Here is a 9,010-nt window from a genome sequence, read left to right as displayed (position 1 = left end):
TTGTGTTAAAAAATATACTTCCGTGCATTTTTGTATGGTTTGTATTAAACAATTACACTAGCCTCTCTCCTCACGTTCGGTCTGTGGAGTCGGTTCGTCTGTATTTGATGTGGTTTACGAAATATATCCAGCGGTAACGTTAGGTGAATCACCCTGTATAGTGATATACAGTAGATACTTAGGGTGTAAAAAAAGTGTAGAGTATTTTGAGAGATGACGGTACTTATAAAAACAAACAGAAGAGAAACATCGTCCACCGTTTACCTTTTAGGGAGCTAGAGAACACAACCTATGCTCAAGACTCTGGAAAACTCGCACGAACATGCTAGACAGCGCTCTGCACCATGGGTACACTCTGTGTAGAAGGCATGGGATCGCAGGCATATTCCAGTATTGAGAACATGAAGCAGAATATTATAGGTACAGCAGTACTCTCAAACCGACCATCACATTTCTTTCATTGAGATTTTCGTGTTTAAATACCATCCAAATTACCGAGTTTTCCGGGAGATTTTCCAAAAATTTATGTTTCACGCAAACCTGTTCCTGACAGTCACGAACACAACAACAACAACAAAAATTTAAAAATCAGCTACGTCGCTCGAGCCGTTTTCAAATAGTGATGGCCGGCCGCGGTGGTCTAGCGGTTCTAGGCGCTCAGTCCGGAACCGCGCGACTGCTACGGTCGCAGGTTCGAATCCTGCCTGGGGCATGGATGTGTGTGATGTCCTTAGGTTAGTTATGTTTAAGTAGTTCTAAGTTCTAGGGGACTGATGACCTCAGATGTTAAGTCCTATAGTGCTCAGAGCCACACGGCAATTGATGTGGAGCAGTAGGCTTCTATTGGTAACAAGTGGTGGAAAAGAGGAAGGGAAATGTACTGAATTACTCATGCATACAGACATCAAAACACTCTGTAGACGCTGTTGACAGGGCGCCAACTGTGCTGATGTCTACAGCTGAAGGACTTTCAGTCCCTCCTGTGGTCAAATGTCCAGATCTGAGAGAGAAGAAGCATGCCTCTCCAGGCTCATGTTTATTGGACTTGTTTTTCTTATTTCACTACGGAAAACCAACTCTGAAAATATTCAACACTTTTTTTAACAGCATGTAGACAGAGCGAGGCTTTCAGTGAACCTCCTCCACTTTGGCCAAGCTGCATTTCCCCTGGCATCAGCACCAGAAGTGCATCGCAGTTTGAGGGGACACTGTATCCTAGATTTTTGAACGACACAGCTCCACACGTTGGTCTCCTGTGCAGCTCTTTTCATTCCTCCATAACTGCTGCAGCCTACCATCTACCAGAACTTGGTTAATGCACACAGTCCTTGGTTTCGCTCTCCAATTTTTTACCTCTCCCACAGTTCCTTCATTGCCAAATTGGCGATTTCTTGATGCCTCAGGATGTGTGTTATGAAGTGATCTCTTGTTTCAGTCAATTCGTCTCTTAAATTTCTTTTTTCGCCAATTCAATTCGGGACTTCCTCGTTAGCTATTCGATATACCCATCTAATCTTCAGCATCCTCTGTCGTACCACATTTTCAAAACTTCCTCTCTTTCTCTTGTCTGAACTACTTATCATCTGTGATTCACTTCCTTGCCATCAGAAAAGACTTCCTAACATTTAGATATACCTTCAATGTGAAAAAATTTCTCTTTCCTAGGTATACTTCCTTGCACTCTCAAATTCCTTCAGAAAAGACTTCCTAACATTTAGATTTTCCTTCAATGCGAAAAAGATTTCTCTTCCTCAGGTATACTTCCTTGCACTCTCAAATGCCTCCAGAAAAGACTTCCTAACATTTAGATTTACCTTCAATGTGAAAAAATTTCTCTTTCTCAGGTATACTTTCCTCACTATTTCCAGTCTACATTTTATATCCTCTCTAGTTCGACCATCATTTGCTTTACCTATGATCCCTCCCATGTGGTCATTCAATTCCATATCCCCTCAATTTGTTACACTCAAGTATTGCCTGACAGAATTTAAAAAGATAATGTTGTGATCTACAACTGAGATGGACAGAAAGGTATTGAGTTGAAATATCAACACAAAGCTAATAACAAAGCTTAAAATGAACGTGATTTCAGTCTGTACCTCAATTTTTTTTAAATGACGTCATTTTACGACTGGATAAATGTATAACATACTTTTTTCCTCGTTACTGTACAGTACTGGTTGCAAAGCCATAGTCACATTATTGCGTGAAGCAGTAACTCATTTCATGGGAGTCTTTTCGTGTGATATGGTCACTGATGGAATAATTCTTCTGTTTGGCTGGCTTGTTTTCTATCTATAGTGTTGACCTCTAGAACTGCAACAGCTTGTAAGCAGCACGCGAAAAACGTCAAATTGCCATGGAGTACACTAGGAGGTCTGTTCAAAAAATTCCGGAACATTCGCAATTTCGCACCAATGGTGTGATGGAGTGAAATGCGGTGGGAGTCCCTGGACACGCTTGTGTTTAGTGAGTAGCTGTCGCAAGTTTCGTCGTTGTGTGTCTGTTAGTTATTGTTCAGTGCTGTGTTGAGTAGATCGTTGTGTCGCATAGTTTGCGGATTTCGAGACAACAGAGTTGGAGGAGCAACGCGTCTGCAGTACATTTTTGTGAAACTCAAGAAAACCTTTACAGAGACACACCAAATGATGCGGGGAGCCTGCGGTGATGAGTGCTTCAGCCGTAGTCGGTGTTATACGAATGGTTCACACGGTTTATACGAGGGCTGTTCAGAAAGTAAGCTCCGATTGATCGCGAAATGGGAACCACAGTGAAAATTAGAAATGTTTTATTTTTAACAGTTAGCTACACCATCCAGCTACTTCTCTACGTAGTTGCCGTTCTGACTAGGACATTTGTCGTAGCGTTGTACCAACTTTCCAATACCCTCATCATAAAAGACAGCCGCCAGTGCTTTCCGCCAATTCTCTACGCTGGCCTGCAGCTCGTTTTCTGTGCCAAAATGTTGTCTTCATAGCCAGCGGTTCATGTGAGCAGAAATGAAACGCAGGGGGAGTCAATTACGGGCTGTATTGTGGGTAGTCAAACATTTCCAATTGAAAACGATGCAGGAGCATCTTCATTGCCCCTTCAGAATGCGGCTGAGAATATTGCCTTGTAGAAGAAACTGCACGACAGTTATGTAATGTTGGCTGTATTGCTTCAGGCGAAATTTCTCACCAGGTCCTCGCACTTGGCGGGAGACACTATTCTCTAGACAACTTTACGCGATCACTGTGAGCTCAGAAATGAGAGGAGTGACGTGATGCTATCTAGGGTCATACTAGAGACACTGCCCAACACATCTGTGCAAAGCTTTATCGGATTATCATAGTCGTTTCCATTTCGCGATCAATCGGAGCTTACTTTCTGAACAGCCCTCGTAAATGGCCTCGTTCAGGACGCCCTTCGACGTCTACAGACAACGCTCATGTCAGGAACGTCGACGAAACTGTGAGTGCCAATCGAAGAACGACTGCCCGAGAAATTGCAGTAGAATGTAACATTTCAGTTGAGTCATGTCATGAAGTCCTGACACAGAAACTTGGAATGCATCATGTTGCCGCCAAGTTCGTCCCACGGCTCATAACAGTTTGTCCGTCAAAGTCAAGACTAGAAAGACCTTCGCCTCGAAATCTGTGAAGATGCTTTGGATCGCGCAAATGAGATGTTCCCTAAGAGAATCATAATTTGTGATGGGGCGTTGTTCTACGCTTATGATGTTGAGACCACGACGCAACCTTCGCAAAGGGTCGTAAAAGTTCTCCAAGACCAAGGAAAGGTCAGCTCAAATGTCAAAGCCATGCTGATAGTTTTCTTTGACTTTGAAGGATTAGTCCATCATGAATTCGTGCCACAGGGACAAACTGTTAATCGATGGTACTATTGGGACATTTTGCGACGCCTGAGAGAAAATGTGAGAAGGAACCGCCATCACGATATCGCACCCACACACTCATCCCCGTTGCTGCGTGACTATTGTACTCTCCAGATCTGGCCACTGCTGACGTTTATTTATTTACAAATTTGGAAACCCCGTTGAAACGCCGAAGACTTGGAACGATATTGTTGTTGTTGTGGTCTTCAGGCCTGAGACTGGTTTGATGCAGCTCTCCATGCTACTCCATCCTGTGCAAGCTTCTTCATCTCCCAGTACCTACTGCAGCCTACATCCTTCTGACTCTGCTTAGTGTATTCATCTCTTGGTCTCCCTCTACGATTTTTACCCTCCACGCTGCCCTCCAATGCTAAATTTGTGATCCCTTGATGCCTCAGAACATGTCCTGCCAACCGGTCCCTTCCTCTCGTCAAGTTGTGCCACAAACTCCTCTTCTCCCCAATTCTATTCAATACCTCCTCATTAGTTATGTGATCTACCCATCTAATCTTCAGCATTCTTCTGTAGCACCACATTTCGAAAGCTTCTATTCTCTTCTTGTACAAACTATTTATCGTCCATGTTTCACTTCCATACATGGCTACACTCCATACAAATACTTTCAGAAACGCCTTCCTGACACTTAAATCAATACTCGATATTAACAAATTTCTCTTCTTCAGAAACGCTTTCCTTGCCATTGCCAGACTACATTTTATATCCTCTCTACTTCGACCATCATCAGCTATTTTGCTCCCCAAATAGCAAAACTCCTTTACTACTTAAAGTGTCTCATTTCCTAATCTACTTCCCTCAGCATCACCCGATTTAATTCGGCTACATTCTATTATCCTCGTTTTACTTTTGTTGATGTTCATCTTATACCCTCCTTACAAGACACTTTCCATTCCGTTCAACTGCTCTTCCAAGTCCTTTACTATCTCTGACAGAATTACAATTGTCATCGGCAAACCTCAACGTTTTTATTTCTTCTCCATGGATTTTAATACCTACTCCGAATTTTTGTTTTGTTTCCTTCACTGCTTGCTCAATATACAGATTGAATAACATGGGGGAGAGGCTACAACCCTGTCTCACTCCCTTCCCAACCGCTGCTTCCCTTTCATGCCCCCTCGACTCTTATAACTGCCATCTGGTTTCTGCACAAATTGTAAATAGACTTTCGCTCCCTGTATTTTACCCCTGCCACCTTAAGAATTTGAAAGAGATTATTCCAGTCAACATTATCAAAAGCTTTCTCTAAGTCTACAAATGCTAGAAACATAGGTTTGCCTTTCCTTAATCTTTCTTCTAAGATAAGTCGTAAGGTCAGTATTGCCTCACGTGTTCCAATATTTCTACGGAATCCAAACTGATCTTCCCCGGGGTTGGCTTCTACCAGTTTTTCCATTCATCTGTAAAGAATTCGCGTTAGTATTTTGCAGCTGTGACTTATTAAACTGATTGTTCGGTAATTTTCACATCTGTAAACACCTGCATTTTTTGGACTGGAATTACTATATTCTTCTTGAAGTCTGAGGGAATTTCGTCTGTCTCATACATCTTGCTCACCAGATGGTACAATTTTGTTAGGCCTGGCTCATCCAAGGCTGTCAGTGGTTCTAGTGGAATGTTGTCTACACCCGGGGCCTTGTTTCGACTCAGGTCTTTCAGTGCTCTGTCAAACTCTTCACGCAGTATCATATCTCCCATTTCATCTTCATCTACCTCCTCTTCCATTTCCATAATATTGTCCTCAAGAACATCGCCTATATACTCCTTCCACCTTTCTGCTTTCCCTTCTTTGCTTAGAACTGGGTTTCCATCTTAGCTCTTGATGTTCGTGCAAGTGGTTCTCTTTTCTCCAAAGGTCTCTTTAATTTTCCTGTAGGCAGTATCTATCTTACCCCTCGTGAGATAGGCCTCTACATCCTTACATTTGTCCTCTAGCCACCCCTGCTTAGCCATTTTGCACTTCCTGTCGATCTCGTTTTTGAGACGTTTGTATTCCTTTTTGCCTGCTTCACTTACTGCATTTTTGTATTTTCTCCTTTCATCAATTAAATTCAGTATCTCTCCTGTTACTCAAGGATTTCCACTAGCCCTCGTCTTTTTACCTACTTGATCCTCTGCTGCCTTCACTATTTCATTCCTCAAAGCTACCCATTCTTCTTCTACTGTATTTCTTTTCCCCATTCCTGTCAATTGTTCCCTTATGCTCTCCCTGAAACACTATACAACCTCTGGTTCTTTCAGTTTATCCAGGTCCCATCTCCTTAAATTCCCACCTTTTTGCAGTTTCTTCAGTTTTAATCTACAGTTCATAACCAATAGATTGTGGTCAGAGTCCACATCTGCCCCTGGAAATGTCTTACAATTTAAAATCTGGTTCCTAAATCTCTGCCTTACCGTTATATAATCTATCTGAAACCACTTAGTATCTCCAGGGTTCTTCCATGCATACAACCTTTTTTCATGATTTCCAACGATAGACGAGATAAACGAAAACTCGCAGACGACGCTTCGTACGATCCAGTAAAGGGCGCATGAAGACTGCTTCTGGAAGTAGAAGCGGCGATGGGAGCGGAGTATCAGTTGTGGAGCAGAGTTGAAACCATGCACAACAAATAAAAGGTAAGTGTAGAAAAATTTTGTGGACAGAATTCAGGAATTTTTGAACAGATCTCGCACGTGCTAGCAAATACACTGAAGATCCAAAGAAATTGGCACACCTGCCTAAGTGCGGCAACACGAAGTGGCATGGACTCTACTAATGTCTGAAGTAGTGCTGGAGGGAACTGACACCAAGAATCCTGCAGAGTTGTCCATAGATTGGAAGGAGTGAGCAGAGTGGGGTGGGGGTTGAGGTCTCTTCTTAACAGCACGTTACAAGGCATCGCAATTATGCTCAATAATGTTCATGTCTGGGGATTTTGGTGGCCAGTGCAAGTGTTTAAACTCAGACGAGTGTTCCTGGAGTCACTCTGTAGCAATTCTGGACGTGTGTGGTGTAGCATTGTCCTGCTGGAATTGCCCAAGTCCTTCGGAATGCACATGGACATGAATGGATGCAGGTGATCATATACCATGCTTACGTACATGTCACCTGTCAGAGTCGTATCTAGACGTATCAGGGGTTCCGTATCACTCCAATTGCACACGCCCCACACCATTGGCCGGCCGATGTGGCCGAACGGTTCTAGGCGCTTCAGTCTGAAACCGCGCGACCGCTACAGTCGCAGGTTCGAATCCTGCCTCGGGCATGGCTTGGCTTGTTTTTATGGAAGGAGACCAGACAGCGAGGTCATCGGTCTTATCGGATTAGGGAAGGACGGGGAAAGAAGTCGGCCATGCCCTTTCAAAGGAACCATCCCGGCACTTGCCTGGAGCGATTTAGGGAAATCACGGAAAATCAGGATGGCCGGACGCGGGATTGAACCGTCTTCCTTTCGAATGCGAGTCCAGTGTGCTAACCACTGCGCCTCGGGCATAGATGTGTGTGATGTCCTTAGGTTAGTTAGGTTTAAGTAGTTCTAGGGGACTGATGACCTCAGATGTTAAGTCCCATAGAGCCATTAGAACCATTTGCACCCACACCGTTACAGAGCCGCCACCAGCTTGAACAGTCCCCTGCTGACATGGAGGGTCCGTGGATTCATTATGTTGTCTCCATACCCGAACACGTCCATTGATCGACACAATTTCAAATGAGACTCGTCCAACCAGGCAACATGTTTGCCGTCATCAACAGTCCAGTGTAGGTGTTGATGGGCCCAGGCGAGGTATAAAGCTTCGTGTCGTGCAGTCATCAAGGGTACAGGGGTGATGACGTTTCGTTGAGTAGTTCCCACACTGACACTTGTTGGTGGCCCAGCATTGAAATCTGCAGCAAATTTGTGGAAGGGTTGCACTTCTGTCACGTTGAACCATTCTTTTCAGTCGTCGTTGGTCCCGTTCGTGTAGGATCTTTTTCAGGCCGCAGCGATGTCGGACATTTGATGTTTTAGCGGATTCCTATAATCGCGGCGCGCTCGTGAAATGCTCGTACACGAAAATCTCCAATTCATCACTACCTCGGAGATCGTGTGACCCATCACTCGTGCGCCGACTGTAACACTACGTTCAAACTCACTTAAATCTTGATAAGTTGCTATTTTAGCAGCAGTAACCGATCTAACAACTGCGCCAGACACTTGTTGTCTTATGTAGGCTTTGCCGACTGTAGCGCCGTTTTCTGCCTGTTTACATATCTCTGTATTTGAATACGCATGTCTATACCACCTGTTTTGGGGCTCCAGTGTTTAAACGATTAACATTTTAGCACGTCCGCACAAAGAAGGTAGTCTAACACCACCCACGTCTTGTACACTCCTGGAAATTGAAATAAGAACACCGTGAATTCATTGTCCCAGGAAGGGGAAACTTTATTGACACATTCCTGGGGTCAGATACATCACATGATCACACTGACAGAACCACAGGCACATAGACACAGGCAACAGAGCATGCACAATGTCGGCACTAGTACAGTGTATATCCACCTTTCGCAGCAATGCAGGCTGCTATTCTCCCATGGAGACGATCGTAGAGATGCCGGATGTAGTCCTGTGGAACGGCTTGCCATGCCATTTCCACCTGGCGCCTCAGTTGGACCAGCGTTCGTGCTGGACGTGCAGACCGCGTGAGACGACGCTTCATCCAGTCCCAAACATGCTCAATGGGGGACAGATCCAGAGATCTTGCTGGCCAGGGTAGTTGACTTACACCTTCTAGAGCACGTTGGGTGGCACGGGATACATGCGGACGTGCATTGTCCTGTTGGAACAGCAAGTTCCCTTGCCGGTCTAGGAATGGTAGAACGATGGGTTCGATGACGGTTTTGACGTACCGTGCACTATTCAGTGTCCCCTCGACGATCACCAGTGGTGTACGGCCAGTGTAGGAGATCGCTCCCCACACCATGATGCCGGGTGTTGGCCCTGTGTGCCTCGGTCGTATGCAGTCCTGATTGTGGCGCTCACCTGCTCGGCGCCAAACACGCATACGACCATCATTGGCACCAAGGCAGAAGCGACTCTCATCGCTGAAGACGACACGTCTCCATTCGTCCCTCCATTCACGCCTGTCGCGACA

The sequence above is a fragment of the Schistocerca cancellata genome, chromosome 11 (assembly GCF_023864275.1).
Source record: "Schistocerca cancellata isolate TAMUIC-IGC-003103 chromosome 11, iqSchCanc2.1, whole genome shotgun sequence".
NCBI classification, from domain to species: Eukaryota; Metazoa; Arthropoda; class Insecta; order Orthoptera; family Acrididae; genus Schistocerca; species Schistocerca cancellata.
Note: the sequence above shows the minus strand (reverse complement) of the source record.